The 15,790-nt window shown below is 37.2% G+C and overlaps 1 protein-coding gene across 5 annotated transcripts in view; it reads left to right on the top strand.

The window, feature by feature from the left end:
• The window catches only part of SUPT3H (SPT3 homolog, SAGA and STAGA complex component), a 254,005-nt gene that overhangs the window by 172,390 nt on the left and 65,825 nt on the right, over positions 1-15,790 (top strand). The gene's annotated exons all lie outside the window — the stretch shown is intronic.

Raw genomic sequence — 15,790 nt, 5'->3', positions numbered from 1 at the left:
ATTTGTTTCAATAGCATTTGAGGACTCTTTTCATATAACACAGTTTACAGATGAAATTAAAATATTCTGTGCTAGCATGCTTGAGTATAAGCTCTTCTCTCCATCCTTTCCAGGCCTATTTTTTGTTCAATGTAGTTAAGAAAAATTTTGTCTGCATTAAAAAATGCAGTACTACATGACTTCCATAAAGCTAGGCAGGATTGAGAAGTAGTGTAGCTGTGTTAGCATGGGAGTCTGTGTTTTTGAGTAATTTTCTGTGGATAGGCAGGACTACCCTGTTATTTTGGTAATCTGGTCCACAGTGAATGCAGACAAGTCCTTCACCCTTCGTCATGCTCAGTTACTCAATTCTTCCTCATGTTTTCTGTAGACAACTGGATGTCAAGCACAAAAATGTGCTAGGAGCACACTCACAATTCCAGAGAAGTATTTGAGCCAATTTCCATCCATTTTCAGGCATCAACAGAGTGGACAGGACTGTTGGAAATTCGATATTTGTAGAGTAATTTCTATACCCTTTCAGTGCTGGAAGCTGGGGGCTTTGGTTTGGGTTCCCTTTCAATGCTGAGGTGGCTCATGTTTGGTAATATTTTTGTGGTTTATATTTGGCTATTAGGGCTTCATTTCACTTTCAGGATTTCATGGAAAATTCTAAGTAATAATGAAATTTTTATCCTGTGCAAGTTGTAATTCTGCTTTCTTTCTTCTTAATGGAGTCTCTTTTCAGAACTGCAGCATTCCCAATCTTTCTGCTCCTTTCTGCTTTGCAATGGGAAGAAATCAAAACCTAATGAAGAACCACTTCTCTCTAAGAATTTGGTTAAGAGCAAGTCCCATTTTCCCCCAGCTGAGAATTTGTGTCATTGAACAGTTGTACCCAACCACTGTTTGTATTTTGGAAACTGGTGGTTTCTTTTCTTTAACCTCTTACTTAACATTTACAAAATGTTATGTTTTAGCATAAAGGCAGGAAAGTCCTTTGAGCTTGTAAACACAGAAATAGATAACAGCATTCTTTTGAATGAACAGATTCTGTGCTTGAATTTGCACTCTCTTCTTCCAGTGTAGTATTTTTCTGATTTAAAGAGCTACGCAAGTTGATAAAATTATGAATTTCTCTGTTGTAGACAATGGCAAATCTGAATCTGTGTTTGTCTGTCAAGGAATGTGTGTCTGTGATCAAATATTTGCCTTTCATCTCACTATATGTTTTGGATTTTATCACTAGACTGTAAATCACGAACTGTAGTATTTGTGTATATTATATATAAAAAGTGTTTCTTCTCTCTATTGCTTGACTTCATTACATCTTGTGAACTCTTGATCTGTTTCCATGTTAAAAGAAAAGAAAAAGAAAATCAAGATCTTATTTTAGAATACAGTCATGAATTATATACAGGTATGAAGCCAGCACTATCTATTTGTTTTCTTATTAGTCTCTAAAACTAATGACAAAACATGAAAGTCTGTTTGAAACATGCTACTCAAAATGTTTAACATATTTTGGGCTTTGTTTTGTTTGGGATTTTGTTGTCACTTTGAGGTGGGTGGAAAGGAATCAAAGATAGTAGGAAATGTGATCCATTCCTAAATGAAGAGTTGTTAGTAGATGGGCTAATCTTCTGTATCACATTTTCTTTCTTCAGTAGATTGTTTAATCTGCACTAAATTCTGGAGGAAATCAAATAGGCAATTTAACAGGGTTTTTTAAGGAATTGGTGTATTTAAATCATGAGCTGCAGTCTAAGGGTGGTGTTCCTTTTAGGTATGAATTACCTCAGAAATATGTGGTTACCTTGGTTTGGACTACCGTAAATGATTTCAGTTCCACTTTGCCTTGGGCCAAAATCATGCTAAGCTGTCCAGAGCAGATGATAAACATATATTTCTGATGTTATTATGGGCTAAACAGGATATGATTGTTTAGCAGTATGTTTTCAGTTATGATGCAAATATTGTTTATACTCATTCCTTTTAAAGCATTTCATAAAATTAGAGCTAAGCCTTCATGTTATTGCCTGCAGTGCTGTGAGGTCCATTCCATATCTGCAGCATGGAGGAGTCAGGAAAGCTCTGAGACACTTTGGGACGTTACCAAAGGAGACCAAACAATTCCACACTTCTTTGACTGAAATACAGCTGCCAGCACTGTCATATTTAAAACAAAGGCCGCTCATCTAGGATTGTCTATAGAATTTTCTGATATATCTCGTGGTTTTAATTTGAAGCAAAGGGACTATCTAGGGAACAGTAATACCAGCAATTTGCAAAGGGACATTAATCCAAGGTGGAATGCTCTTAAAATACAGGGCAGAAATTAAGAACAGATTTCACACTACTTTGTCATAACACGTGGTTATTATATCAATACATTGTGATGAGATGACTTTTTATAAAACTGCAATAATAACATTAAGTAGAGGCAAACCAGCCAACTGTATTGGCAAAATCAAAACAAAATAAAAACTGCAATAACACCTCTGTCTCACTTTATAACAGCTACTATCCTGCTCTCCTGAGACAGCAGTAAAGCACCAGTGAAACTCTGCTCCTCAAAGACCATTTACAGATGGAAAAAGTGATTCTCATTCCTGGATGTAACTGGACTGTGCATGGGAAGGAGAGGTGGATCATAGAACTGGTCTTCATAATGTGTGTCAGTCCCTTGGGAATAACATCTGTAATGGCAATCTACCCACACTTCTTTTTTATTGCACAGGTTGGGCTGTGGAATAGCCAGAGCTGGTGGTGCTTGGGAGTTTGACTTCCCTTCCTTTGCCTGCTGTATTACAGAATCCACCATAACTGACTTTAAAACTAACTAACTTTAAAAGAAGGTTACAATTTGGCTTTCCTCTATCTCTTAAAAATCATTTAGAGAGGAGACATGGTATTCCTGTGGGATGTGGCTGAATTGGTGGGGCAAAGAGGCCCCTGTTCATTTAAAATCTTGGAGCTTTTCCTTATTTTGCAGTTTGAGTAGACTTCAAGCTTTGGGTGCTTGTGTCCTTATGTTGTTCCTCTGAACCTCTCAGGTTCCTGACCATAGTTAAACCAGCTGCAGGTTTGGCTCTGATTTTGTCAATGGTAGCTTCAGTTCTGCTGCTTATTTTCTGTGAGAACCACTATCACATTCTCCATGTTATGTCATTAAATAAAGTGTAGCTATTTAAAGACTTCAGTCAATGTTACTGCAAAGCTGACATCTCTCTCATTCTGTAAATACCCATTTTTTGTTTTAAAGCTTTAATGCTCCCTCCCCGCCAACATAAGATGTTCCCATCAGAAATCTGGACTGACACACAAAAGAATTCAGAGCATCACGCTGTGAGTGCTCTATTTCACTTCTGTTCCCATAGGATTAAGAGAAACACCATTCATGTGTCACTCTGACTGCCAGTTTAGGGATATATTTCCAACAGTCACATGTTATATGGCAATAATTCAGTTGCAGTAGCTACCATAATGCTTTCATAGCAAGTTTGAATAAACAGTGGAGGGAAAATAACTTCCCTACAAGAACAGACTACCTTAAAGCTATCTTGAAGCCAGCAAAATGGTAAAAAACTAAATTAAATGCCTACTTTCTGATTCTTTTGCAGGAGGGATGAAACTAGATTATCTTTAAGGTTCCTTCCAACACTGTGCTTCCAAACTATGCTGTGATTTTATGATTCTGTGATTTAGGGTATATTGTCCTGTGAATTGCATTAGATATTTAAAAACTACAGATTCCTATTTTTATTCTAGGAGATTCATTGTGGGTGTAATTTTTTTTAGTGCTGCTCACCAGTATTCTTGTCTTAGTGGGAAATCTCTAAAGCTCACAGTAATGCAATGGGCCCTGTGCAAAAGATGGTAGATCACATTAAAGTGTGTGTAAAATATATAGCTTTACTTTTTTTTTAATTACTCCTGTTTAATTTTGTCTTTGTTGAAACACAGTTAATTTGTATTTGCAGAAGACTCCTGAACACACCAAACCACATCTTGAGGTACATGGAACTGTGCTCTGGGAGTTCACTCTGTTTCAGTCTTAGAAATATGGTGGACTTGGAATATATTATTAAACTAGTCAGTGATCAAGAAGATTCCTTCCTGTTGGAGTATCATCAGCAGCTTTTGAGTGATCATGCTTTGACCTGAGCCAGGTCATATTGTCCCAAACAATGTCCAACTCTGAGGCCTTCAACACAGGAAAACAAGAACCTGTTGGAGCAGGTCCATGAGGATGCTCAGGGGCCTGGAGCACCTTTCCTATGGAGCCAGGCTGGGAGCCTGGAGAAGGCCCTGGGGAGACCTTGGAGCCCCTTCCAGGCCTAAAGGGGCTTCAGGAGAGCTGGAGAGGGACTTTGGGAGTGCCAGGACAAGGGGGAATGGCTTTAAACTAAAGGAGGGTTGATATAGATTAGACATAAGAAGCTTTTTACAATGAGGGTGGTGAGGTTTCAGGTTGCCCAGAAACATTCAGTGTAAGGTTGGACGGGGTTCTCAGCATCTGATCTGGTGGAAAACACTCCTGTTCACTACAGGGCAGAGGGACTAGGTGGCCTTTAAAGGTCCTTTCCAACCCAAAATATTCTATGTCTGTAAAGTCCTGGGAGGCAGCAGAGGCCAGGAGCTCTCCAAATCACATGGTTTGGATGTGGCCACTCTCTTAGGAGAGCATTAGCATGGACAGAGGTTGCTCTGTGGTGATTGCTCTTGGACACAGGACATGGACTTGGGGTCTTTTAATTGGGAGAGCGAAAATTGGAGGGCATTAATCAGAAGTAAACAACTGAGCTCTTCTTTTCATGGTGGATCTCAAAAATGGTGTTGAAGTTCTCAAAATCATTGTACAAATTTGGAAAAAATCTGCAGAGAAAATAAGCAGGAAGTGATTTAGGAAAAACTCTGAGACCTTTTAGTACCACTGTATTCATTTCACTGGCAAAAATTATACCAGTGTAAGTGCTGGGGTCATTACTCTTTAGGGAGTATCTGTTCCTGCAGGGTGTCTCAATAACAAACTGAAATTTGCTTTAAAGCCCATATGGAAAGTTGAGACAACACACACTTAATAGAAACTGCATGCTGGAAGACAAACTAAGAAGTTTTCTTTTACTAAGCATCGATTCTCAGTGCATGTCTCTTTTGCTCTCTAATTCTGATTATATACTTATTTTTCTTCTCAATTATTTTTGACTTCCTTGCTGATATCAGATTCTTGTTGACAGAATTTATATTTTGGGACAGAATCTTTGGATTTAGTTGAGTGCTGGCTTCTGTTATCTCACAATTTTATACCCAAATCTAATAAATTAATTTTTAGAATCACAGTTTATTAACCTTAAATCTTCTTTGATTTTAACAGCTACACTTCAGGAAATAAAGCATCCTGTGGTAAGATTTGATAGTGTAATCCCTGTGGGGTTTTTGTACTGTTCTTTACCAAACATTGTCAAATATGGGCAAAGGGATGCCAGTGGCAGATAGAAGGACAAGCCATACCATTAAATCCCTTAAATCTTACATTCTTTGTGGACTAAATAATTGCAGCCCTAAATGCAAACCAGTATCGTCCTCACTTGTGGGTCCTGGCCAAGTGAGAGTACAAAAGGATTTGTAGCGTTTAAGTAACATACTCAAAGAGAAGTGGGAAAGTTCCTGCCCAAAGACATGAGAGTCTTGGTACAGTGGTGAAAACAAGACCAGGATCTCATTTTCCCACTCCCTTAAGCTGTTTTGAGAGCTCATCACTTCCATAAGTTCCATTACAATTTCACTTAGTGGTACCTGCCTAAAAGTTTAAACACCCCAGAAACTTAGGCTGGCTTCTGTACTCAGAAATGAGAGGGAAACAATCCAGGGAGAAGTTAATTTCTTAGATCAGAGGGAAAAAATATTTTTCTATTTTTTTTCTTTTTTTTTATTCCTAGAGACATCTAAGTTACATTTAAGTGTAGTTTATCAGATGTTAAGAAAAGTACTTCCAGTGCCTCTGGGATGATTCTCTTTGGAGACTGAAGATCTGTGTGTGTTGTGGGACCTTGATGATACAAAAAAACCCTGTAATGATGATATAAAATAGACTTTAGGGTCACAGCAGCTCCCTGCATACCGTCTACTGCTTTTGATTTACACAGATGCCAAGATTAAAAAGAACTTAGATGAAACATCAGTCAACAAAAAAGCCTTTATTCTCTAGGAAATGTTTTGGTTTTTTTTCAATACTGCAAACTGGAAGTTAGGAATGCAAATATAGAAGGAATTAATTCCAGTGCATCAGTCTACCCAGTATTTCCAGATGAGTGCAAAGCACAACTGGTAGCAGCTCAACTCTAAATTTGCTATCTTGGCATCAAAGTATCTGTAAGCATTATTTGGTATAAAAATCAGCCTGGTGGTATTAATGGTTTCTCTGATTACATGTTGCTTGGGAATGTTTGGGATAGTGGGAAAGCACTGTTTCTTTTGGGCAGTGGTTGAATTGGTTAAAAGTAAACAGAATATAAACAGAAACAGTTTTTCATTATTATCTATATGGCTGTAAATGTTGTGTCATTCTCTTTGGAATGGGAAAAAGCCCTTGAGTGGAAAAGATTTCTTGTTACAGCCAGTATTAAAAGACATTTTACACTGCTAAATCTAACATTATTGTTTTTTCTCACATTGGGGTTGCTTGCTATGGTTACAGAGTGGCCTATTTGTTTGTGTCTTCAATCGTGGGTTTTTTGAGCATTTTGGTGAAAGTTGCTCATGCTGCAAATCTAGGCAGCTTTGCTGGGAGGGCAAGGTGCTATTTGCTTTTCTGTCCTTTAGTTCTTTGAGTATTTTTTTGCCACTGTTTGCTTTCTCTGAGGAAGACAAAGATTCAGGGCTGTTGTGTTTTTGACACCCAAAAACATTTTGTCTGTGTCTCAAATTTCAGAAGGAAACTTTGAATATATATTATTTATATCTGTGATTAAATGTAGACACACATGCTTATAAACAGTATTTCTATGGAGCATTTGATTAGGAGCCAAATACAAGACTAACATTCTTCTTCTGAGTGTATTTTAACATGTGTTTTACATGTTTGTTGCTTAGCTCTATTAATCACCCTGTATTGGTACTCACAACTGAGTTATTTTTTCTGTAAACTTTGGAGAATTGGGAACAAGGATTGATGCTGAAGTCTGACAAAGGTACCATTGGTAGAAAGTTGTTGAAACTCTTGGCATAATTTAAAGTAATCAAATTTGTGCTAATAGTGTTTTTTACTTTTGAGGTTGTTTAGAGGTGTAATATTGGAAATCTTGTCTACAAGACAGGATGTAACTCTGATACTTTGGGGTGGAAGTTATTTTTTTCAGATATTTGAAACCTTTATGTTGCAAATTGCTAACTCTTAAGCTCCACTAAGCCTAATATTGAAGTAAGTTATGGATGAAGATAGAATGACAACCATTTATTTCTTAGGATAAGATGTTAACCAGGTCTACACTGAGAACAGTTTTGTCATCTCAAGTTTCTCAGAAAGAATTCATCACTTGCATGAAACTATTTTTGAGAGTGTTTTGCACAGGATTCTCAAAATTAAAAAACCCATGGAGTTGTAACACAAGTTAAAATTATGTAAGAATTTCAAACACAGTATTACTCTGTAAGATTCCTACTTATTTATTGCAAGGGAGAAATTTTCTGATACTGTTGTGATATGTGAGACTGAAATCTCAGTGCAGAGAGTCTGCATTTTTGGCAGAAGTCTTCACAACCACTTGCTTCTCTCACTCCCACCTGGAAAACTCCATAGCAGGAGCACCTTGGGTTGTCAGCCACTGTGTGACCAAGTTTCAGTCCACCCCTGAATTTCTCTTTCCTTCCATTTAAAGTTTCCAATCACAAAAATCTTTCTGTGGAAGAAAATAAAACCTTCTAGCAAATTATGACAATAGAGGAAGGTTCTCTATGACATGAAATGGAGAGGGTGCTCTTCTGTTTCAACTGCTGCAGAAAAGAAGGGTCTGAGGTGTAACAGGCAAGGTCTTGGGTTTAACAGAGAGGGGAGAGCAGTCACAAGCTGTATATTAAGGAGAGGATTTTTTTCTGCTTCATTCATAGGAGGCTGATGCAAAACCCTTGGCCTAAGGCTGTGTCAGGCTTATTTATCTGAAGGTTCATTTATCTATTTCTAGACATCACAGGTAGAGCAGAGAAGCTCTTTCCCTCTCCTTACCCTGTATATCCACTAAGGGATTAGCACTGTCTTTCCCAGTATTAAAATCCTGCCAGGAATTAAAACCTGGTTTGAATCAGGCCCATGGATTTACCCTGCAAATACCTGCTACAAAATGACTGAGAATCCTTTTTTTTCTAACTGGAATTTTCCCTCTAACAGCAGACTGAGCAAGCTGTGTGTCATCAGAGCCCCTCCAGCCAGTCTGCTGCTCACAGACAACATAGAGGAGCATTGGAAGTAGTTTTCAGGCTGCACTCCAGCTAAATATAGCCAAAATGAGCTCAGATCTATTGAATTGCACCACTTAAAGGGGGGAGGAAATCTACAGAGGGTTATTGAACACAAAGATGTTGCATTTGATTAAAGTGCTTGAGCCACAGGTCACTGGGTGCTGTATGACTGTTGAGGAAAATAATTATAAGCTCATCTTGTAGTTATACTGATCATGCCTTGCTACTATTGGGACCTGGGCAAAACAGAGATTTGTTCTTTTTCTCCTTTTGTATATTTAATTCTTCTTTCTCTGCTTTTATTTTTGGTTTGTTTATTTTTGTTTGTTTTGTTTTGTTTTTCCATCTGACCACAGAATAGCCACGACTATTGCAATTTTTCTCCTCAGAAATAAAGACATCAGTTTGCTGGTTCCTGGACTGTGTTGTCCATAGTATTTGATTTCATTCACATAAGATTTTGTGAAGTCAGAGAGGATTTTGTGAACCTTTGCCACAGGCATTTAAGCAAAAAAAAGTTGAGAATCACTTGATTCACTCAATAGTCTCTAGGTCCATATTGTCATCTTCCTTTGAGTAAATTCCAGACCAAAATCCAGCATTTCACAAGATTTGATTACCTATTACCCAGTTACTAAGGTCAAATGTTGTCATTTTTTGTTCACATTTGCAAAGCCATGAGGGGCCAAACCTTCCCACGTACATTCACACTCAAGTTCAGGTATCATGAGGAAAAGTCAAAAGATCTGTTGCTAAGGTGAAGGTCATTAAGGTAATCCAATAGTAAACACATTGTTTCCTAAGGAATGAGAAATACCAGCAATTTTGTATTAAAGCTCATTCTGATAGGACTCGTAACCACAAGCTGCATTTAAAACCTGACAGACTATCTTTAAGATAGGACCCTATGGCAGATTTTTTCATAGGGGATGTGATTTTAGTGCTGAAAGCAAGAACAAGAACACAAGTTCAATGAAGAATACAAAGTATACAGCTTAATGTGATTTTACTTTCATCAGTTTTTTATATAAATTAACAGGAAGGAACTAAAGTGAGCACAGAACATTTTGGAACCAGAGTAGTTGCCTGCCCTTGTACTGCATTTTCTTGAAGCATAAACTAACGGAGGGGAGATTAAGATTAGATATGAGGAAGAAAATTCTTTACTGTGAGTGTGGTGAGACATTGTCACAGGTTGCCCAGAGAAGTCATCCCCATCCCTGGAAGTGTCCAAGGCCAGGTTGGATGGGGCTCTGAGCAACCTGGGATAGTGGAAAGTGTCCCTGCCCATGGCAGGGAGTTGGAACCAGATGAACGTTAAGGTCGCTTTCAATCCAAACTATTCTGTGATTGTATGATTCTTTTTATGCATTAAACTGGGATATGATTTGCTGCTGGATCTTATAAACTAAATAAAAGCAGTAATTCATTGCATGGAAAATAAGTACTGAGTCACAATCCAGAGCAGTCAAATGTGTGGAAAGAAGGCCTGACATTCACAAGGACCTTGTTGACAGTCTGGAGAAATAGGCTGACACAGAGGTCAGCAATAGTAAATGTGGATTCTGTAACCCTATGCAAGGGTACAGCTTGTGGGGCAGCCACGTGCTGGGCTGTGTCAGCAGAGGTTACCAGCAGGTCAAGGGAAACAATGATTCCCCATGATCTGGCACTTGTGAGACCACATCTGGAATCTGTGGCCTGTTCTGTGCTCCCAAGTACAAGGACTTTGAAATACTGAAGCAGAGGGTCACCAAGAAATATAGGGGGTACATGTGATGAAAGACGGAGAGGCAAAAGTTGGCTCAGCCTGAAAAAGAGGAGGCAAAAGGGAAATTTCGTTGCTGTTTCCAACTAATGACAGGAGGAGATGGAGCCAGACCTTGCTTGGATGTGCATGGTAAAGGACAGAATTTGAACTGATACCTAATAGGGGAAAAACAGTTCTGATCAAAGATCGGAACTGATTGGCCAGAGAGGATGAGGAAGTCTCCGTCTTTGGAGATATTTCAAACTTGGCCGGTCAAGGTGCTGAACCACTTGATCTAATTGGATGTTTTTTGAGCAGAGTCAAACTACAGATCTCTGGAAGGCCCAAAACTTTTCTGGATTAAATTATTCTACCATCCTGTGATCCTGCATTGACGTTTCCCATTTCAGATATTAAAAGGCAGGTGGGGTAGAAATAGAAGACCTTTTATAACGCAAATAGATGATAAATCATCTCAGATTTCTAAAAACTGTTTCAAAATCTAGGTAGCATATAATTGGACTTTCCAGCTTCTGCACTTTCTGTAATCTGTAGCTTCTGGTATTTCCTGGAATAAATGTTTTATGTACATAAGGAACAGGGTTTTCTGTCTTTCATTTTGTCTCGGTCGCTGTGGTTTATTTTATCTATAATGTTGCTTGCTGTACTCTTCCGTAAGAATATGATCTGGCTGCTGTGCAAAATTGCTCTTGGGGAGAGCTTCACACATCTGCTGCAGCAAAGGAACCAGGAGCAGTAAGATTTAAGCGTCCTAAGTGTCTGTTGAAATGGTAAAATGCAATTAAGCTCTGCATGTTGCAAAATGGGAGATGCTTCCACTCCCAAGGACCCACGATGTTCCTACAGAGCAGCACGAGCAATATGCTGCCATAGTTTATTCACTCAACCCAAGGCAGCATGATTCTATTTGGCCCTTTAGTCCCTCAGACTTTACATTTTGTCTCCTCTGTTCTTTCTTTCTGCTCTCCCATCTTTGTAAAAATTGTGTATTAATAATTGTGTACCTCGTCAGGTATACACTTTCATTAAATGAGTCAGAAAAAGTTCTTTTAATTTGGATAATCAGAAAAAAACAGTAGCAGTTCTCATTTTTAGGTAGCTACCTTACATAAAGTTCTCATGGAGTACATATGCAGGGCTTATTCTTACAGGCATTCTTCTAATCAGCATTTGTGCCTTTTAATAATCTGGGATTTACCTTAAAATAACTTCAAAACATGACAGAAATTAGTCATTGCTCCTCCTTTGGCTTGACAAAATACATCTACAACTAGACCTAAATTTTCACAGAGGACTGCTAGTGACAATATATTGTCACTAGCAGAAATAATGATTTTGGATAGAGAAGAAATTTTCAATAATATTTCATGTTATTTCAGTAAAATCTTGGTCATGTAGGGGGCCACAGTTAAATGTGCAGGTTTATGTGAAAAGAGGTAGCTCTTTTAACTTTTTTATGCAGGTAGTGGCAGGGTTTTGGAATTTCTATGGCATAAGGAAGAACCCACGGTCTTCTTTGTTGTCTGTACTGCGTGTGCTGCACTCCTGGTGTGCTGTAAGACATTTCTACAAGAGCAGTGGCAAGAAAGCAGTGCAAAGTGGTCATACAGAAAAATACACTGATGCATGTATTTTATTCTCAGATAATTCCTTAACATCTTTTGCACACTCTGCTTTTGAGTGGCACATGTGAGGGGCAGGGACAGGGACTCCTTGGTAGCAGTGTTTAAGTGCTGTTGAAACTTTGCCTCTGGCACTTCGGAAGCAATCATTAAATTTGGGTTTCCATTTGATCAAACAAAAGAAGGACGGGTAGTCTCTGTCAGGGGGCTGGATTTTATTTCCCAAGGCTAACAGCCATTTCCAGGACTTTGTCAGACCTACTGAGAGTTTTTTCTCCCATTGTCAGATGGTATTATTTAAAATCAGTTCATCCACTTGTGTGGGATCCATATCCTATATCATACAGTGACTGTGACAAGAAGATGCTTTTACTGGGAGTGTTATTCAAAGCACTGTTGATTTTCTCAGGCTGCAGACATCTGCAGAAAAAGCTTGTAGAACATCCAGCATCTGGTATTGAGCCCTCACTCCTTACACAGACCATATCAAACAGTCTGGAAACGGAACACGTTCCCTACATCCGCCTGGAAATTATATTTTTTGTGTTTATTGTAGATGTATTAGCTGTCAGCTCATATCATCAGCTAATTATTTTATATCTGAAAATTGTAATGGCATCCTCAGATGTACTAAAGTCAGACAGATTTCCAGCTACTAATCACAGCCTTCTTAAAAGGGAGTTAACTCTTGACATACCTCAAGGCTGGAGATCTGATTTCTGGTTCTAGAATTCAGAGGAATGCATTGGTGAGATGGCTTTTGTGCCTTGCCAGCCTTGGTACCCTGAGCTATATTTTAAAAAGAAAGATGAAAATGCTGCAGAGACATTGGCATCTTCAAGAAATGCTAAATTTGACTCAAAAAATGTCAGAAAAATTCAGAAACCCTGAGATATTAAAAATACCACCAATGAAGAGTAGTTTTTCTCCAGGATGTGTTATGGCACGAGAGTCTATGGGAACTTCTGGTAGCACAGTTAAGTAATTGATGCCAGACCATGGCTGTTTCTGTTGCTACACCTTTAAATACACTTCAACCTTCCAAGCTGTGCCTCAGATGGTAATGATATTGTTCTTTGCATCCCAATGATGTTAAATTGTTAATTGTAGTATTTTTAACTGAAAACATTTTTTCCATTTTTCTGAGCAGGGCTATGTTGTTATTTAAATTTTCCTTTTTTTTTCGTAGATCTTTAATTCACTTTGAAACATCTCCAGCCCGCTAAAGCTCCCTAATCCTCCATTTTAGTCAGCCTAGACCTCCAGGAAAAAATGTGAGAAATCCCTAGAAATGTGAATAGGTTTTGACATTTCAAAAACTAAATAATTTTCATTTTCACATTAGATTTACAGAGTTTTCAGTGACCAGCAACAGAATATCAATCTTAACTATGGCATATATTTAATATTTATATAGCTGATTTTGAACAGGAATTAAAGCTGAAGCTTTTTGTCAGGAGGAACTCCTGCAAAATTCTTGAATTTAAAGCTTTCTACCTTTTAAAAACCAACTGTAGCATAAAAGTAGAAACAAAAAAAGAAAAAAAAATTCTTTCTGTATGGTATCTGTTTTCCCCTTCTGGAATTAACTAAATATTTTGCATGCTGAACTGAAAGGTGCTAACTCCTTTGGAAGGGATTCTTTTCACTGTAAGCAATTTTAAGAATGTGTGCAGGGAATTGTGTCCTAATGTTTATTTCTGTAACAGACTGATCGAATGAATATTATATTCACAAGCCATTATTAATGCAGCATAAAAAATTGTGTATCAGACACTGCAAATTAGAAAGATAAAAACTAAAATTCCCAAAATTTGTTTTTTTTAATATATCTGATAGTCTGAATAGTCTTTATGTCACTTTTAATTCATGATTAAAAATAAAACTTCTATTATGGGGCTCAGAGGGGCTGTGCTGATGTAGAAAAACTGAAAATCTCAGCAGTTAGTTTAATAGTTCATAATTAAATTTACAAATCAGGTTTCATTTAAATTAATTATTTTAAAGTGTTTTAAATTTATGTAATTCTACAGTGTGCAATTACACAACTGAATATTGGTACTGTTGCTTTGAGTTATTATAATATTATTATGGCAATTTAGAAATGTTTCAAGATCTTTTCTAATTATGCATGTGTCTCCAAATGAGGTAAAATTATGCAAAGCTTTTTCTTAAATCATGGAATCATAGATAGAATTAATAAAAGGAATAGAATAAATGGTAGAATCATAAATAAATATTTTTATATACTCTTCATAAATCAGAATATTCTACCTGAAATTTCATAATTAATTATACTTGTGATACACTGGTAAATGTTATTTTTGTGGATATGTACAGCTAATATGAATTCAGATTTAGAAAAAATAAAGTCCAATATTTGTATATTTAGATAGTACATCAAAATCCTTACTTTTGGAACTAAAACTAGCATCCCATAGCCAGCTCTATTAATTAGTGCTACCTTATTGAGTGTATTGTATTGGGAATTTCAGAGCTCATTGGCATTCAGGTACTTTCAGAGGGATATGAAGATCTGTCTTCACTGAATCGAGTCTTGTTGCAAAGTAAAGGATGTTTAAAATAATCACACACGTCTATGGAATAGTAGAAGTCTGCTGTAGGGTTTAGCTGAGGTGGTGTTAACATTAGCTCATTATATCAATATTTGTAAGATTCAGATTCTCCAGGGTTGTTTCTTTGGAAAGCTGCATATATTCATTATCAGTTTAAACCATCAGCACAAGAACTGCCTTTGTCTTGGAAATACAAATAAAGACTTGTCAGAGGAAGATGAGGACTCTTTCCCACCTTACAAGTGAAGGGAGTGTGTAACAAAGGCTGCAGAAGGCTGAAATTTCAGCTGAAAGTATTACTTTCATGGCATGTCCAATATTAAAAAACTTTAAAATATTTCACAAAAATTTTACTTCTAATGTGTTGGTTTAAATTCTATATTACTTAAGCAAATATTTAAATATTATATTAGTTTTTCTGCATACTTGACATGAATATAATTCTACCTTCCTGCCAAGTATGTCAAAACCCAAATTCACTTCCATTTGCCAGGGTAAATGTTTATTTTGTTTTCCCACATAATGTGCTCTTTAAAGTGTCACCAGGATACCAAATCTGATGGCTTTTTAATAGAGACATGGTGGGGGTTTTTTGCTTTCGTTAGGAAACAGGATAAACTATCAGTGAAGCTAATGGTAATGAACCCATATACAGTAGATGCTCTTTGCTCTCCTTCCCCTCATCTCAACACTTAAAAAAAAAGAAATTCCCATCAAAACTATTGTCATGGTACCTCATTTTTTATAAATACATGAAGGGTATGTCGAAGGAAGTGGTGCTGGGGGGGCAGAGCAAGAGCCCAGGATATGCAGAACCATTTCTTGTGTCAAAGGTGAGCTGGGATGCCTCCATGAGGCTCCCCAAAACAACTTTTTGGTTTGTTTTGCCATGAAATGGGTGTGATTATTTAAGAGATAATTCATGGGGAAGTCACTATTAAAAAACTGTTTGCTACTCTAGTATTTATGTTACAGAACGTCAGACTACTCTTGCAGTTTTCCGCCAGTCAGTGAGTTTCACTTTGACTTTTTTCCTCCAATCTTAACCAAACTAACAAAACCTCTGTCCATAAATTAAAATCTTGAATTTTCTGCTTTTAAACGATATATTAGTAGAGTTTCATTGAAAAGCTTCAGTTCTGCTTCTGAGCAAAATGGAATGTAACTGGTTTAAGTATTATTGTGAAAGTTTTATGCATTTAAAAAAATATTTTTTTAAAGTTTTCATTTATTTTTTTCAAAGAAGGGCATGGGGATGTTTAATAAGAGAACTCCTCTAGTGACTTTGGATGGTGAGGATTGTTTTGAATTAATGACAGCATATGTTTCTTTGGTTTTATGTAAATGCTTAATAATTTTGTGGTATATTTATCAATTGGCATGGT

This window comes from Poecile atricapillus, chromosome 3 (assembly GCF_030490865.1).
Source record: "Poecile atricapillus isolate bPoeAtr1 chromosome 3, bPoeAtr1.hap1, whole genome shotgun sequence".
NCBI lineage: Eukaryota > Metazoa > Chordata > Aves > Passeriformes > Paridae > Poecile > Poecile atricapillus.
The sequence above is the reverse complement of the archived record's forward strand: the minus strand, read 5'-3'. Positions and strand labels throughout refer to the sequence as shown.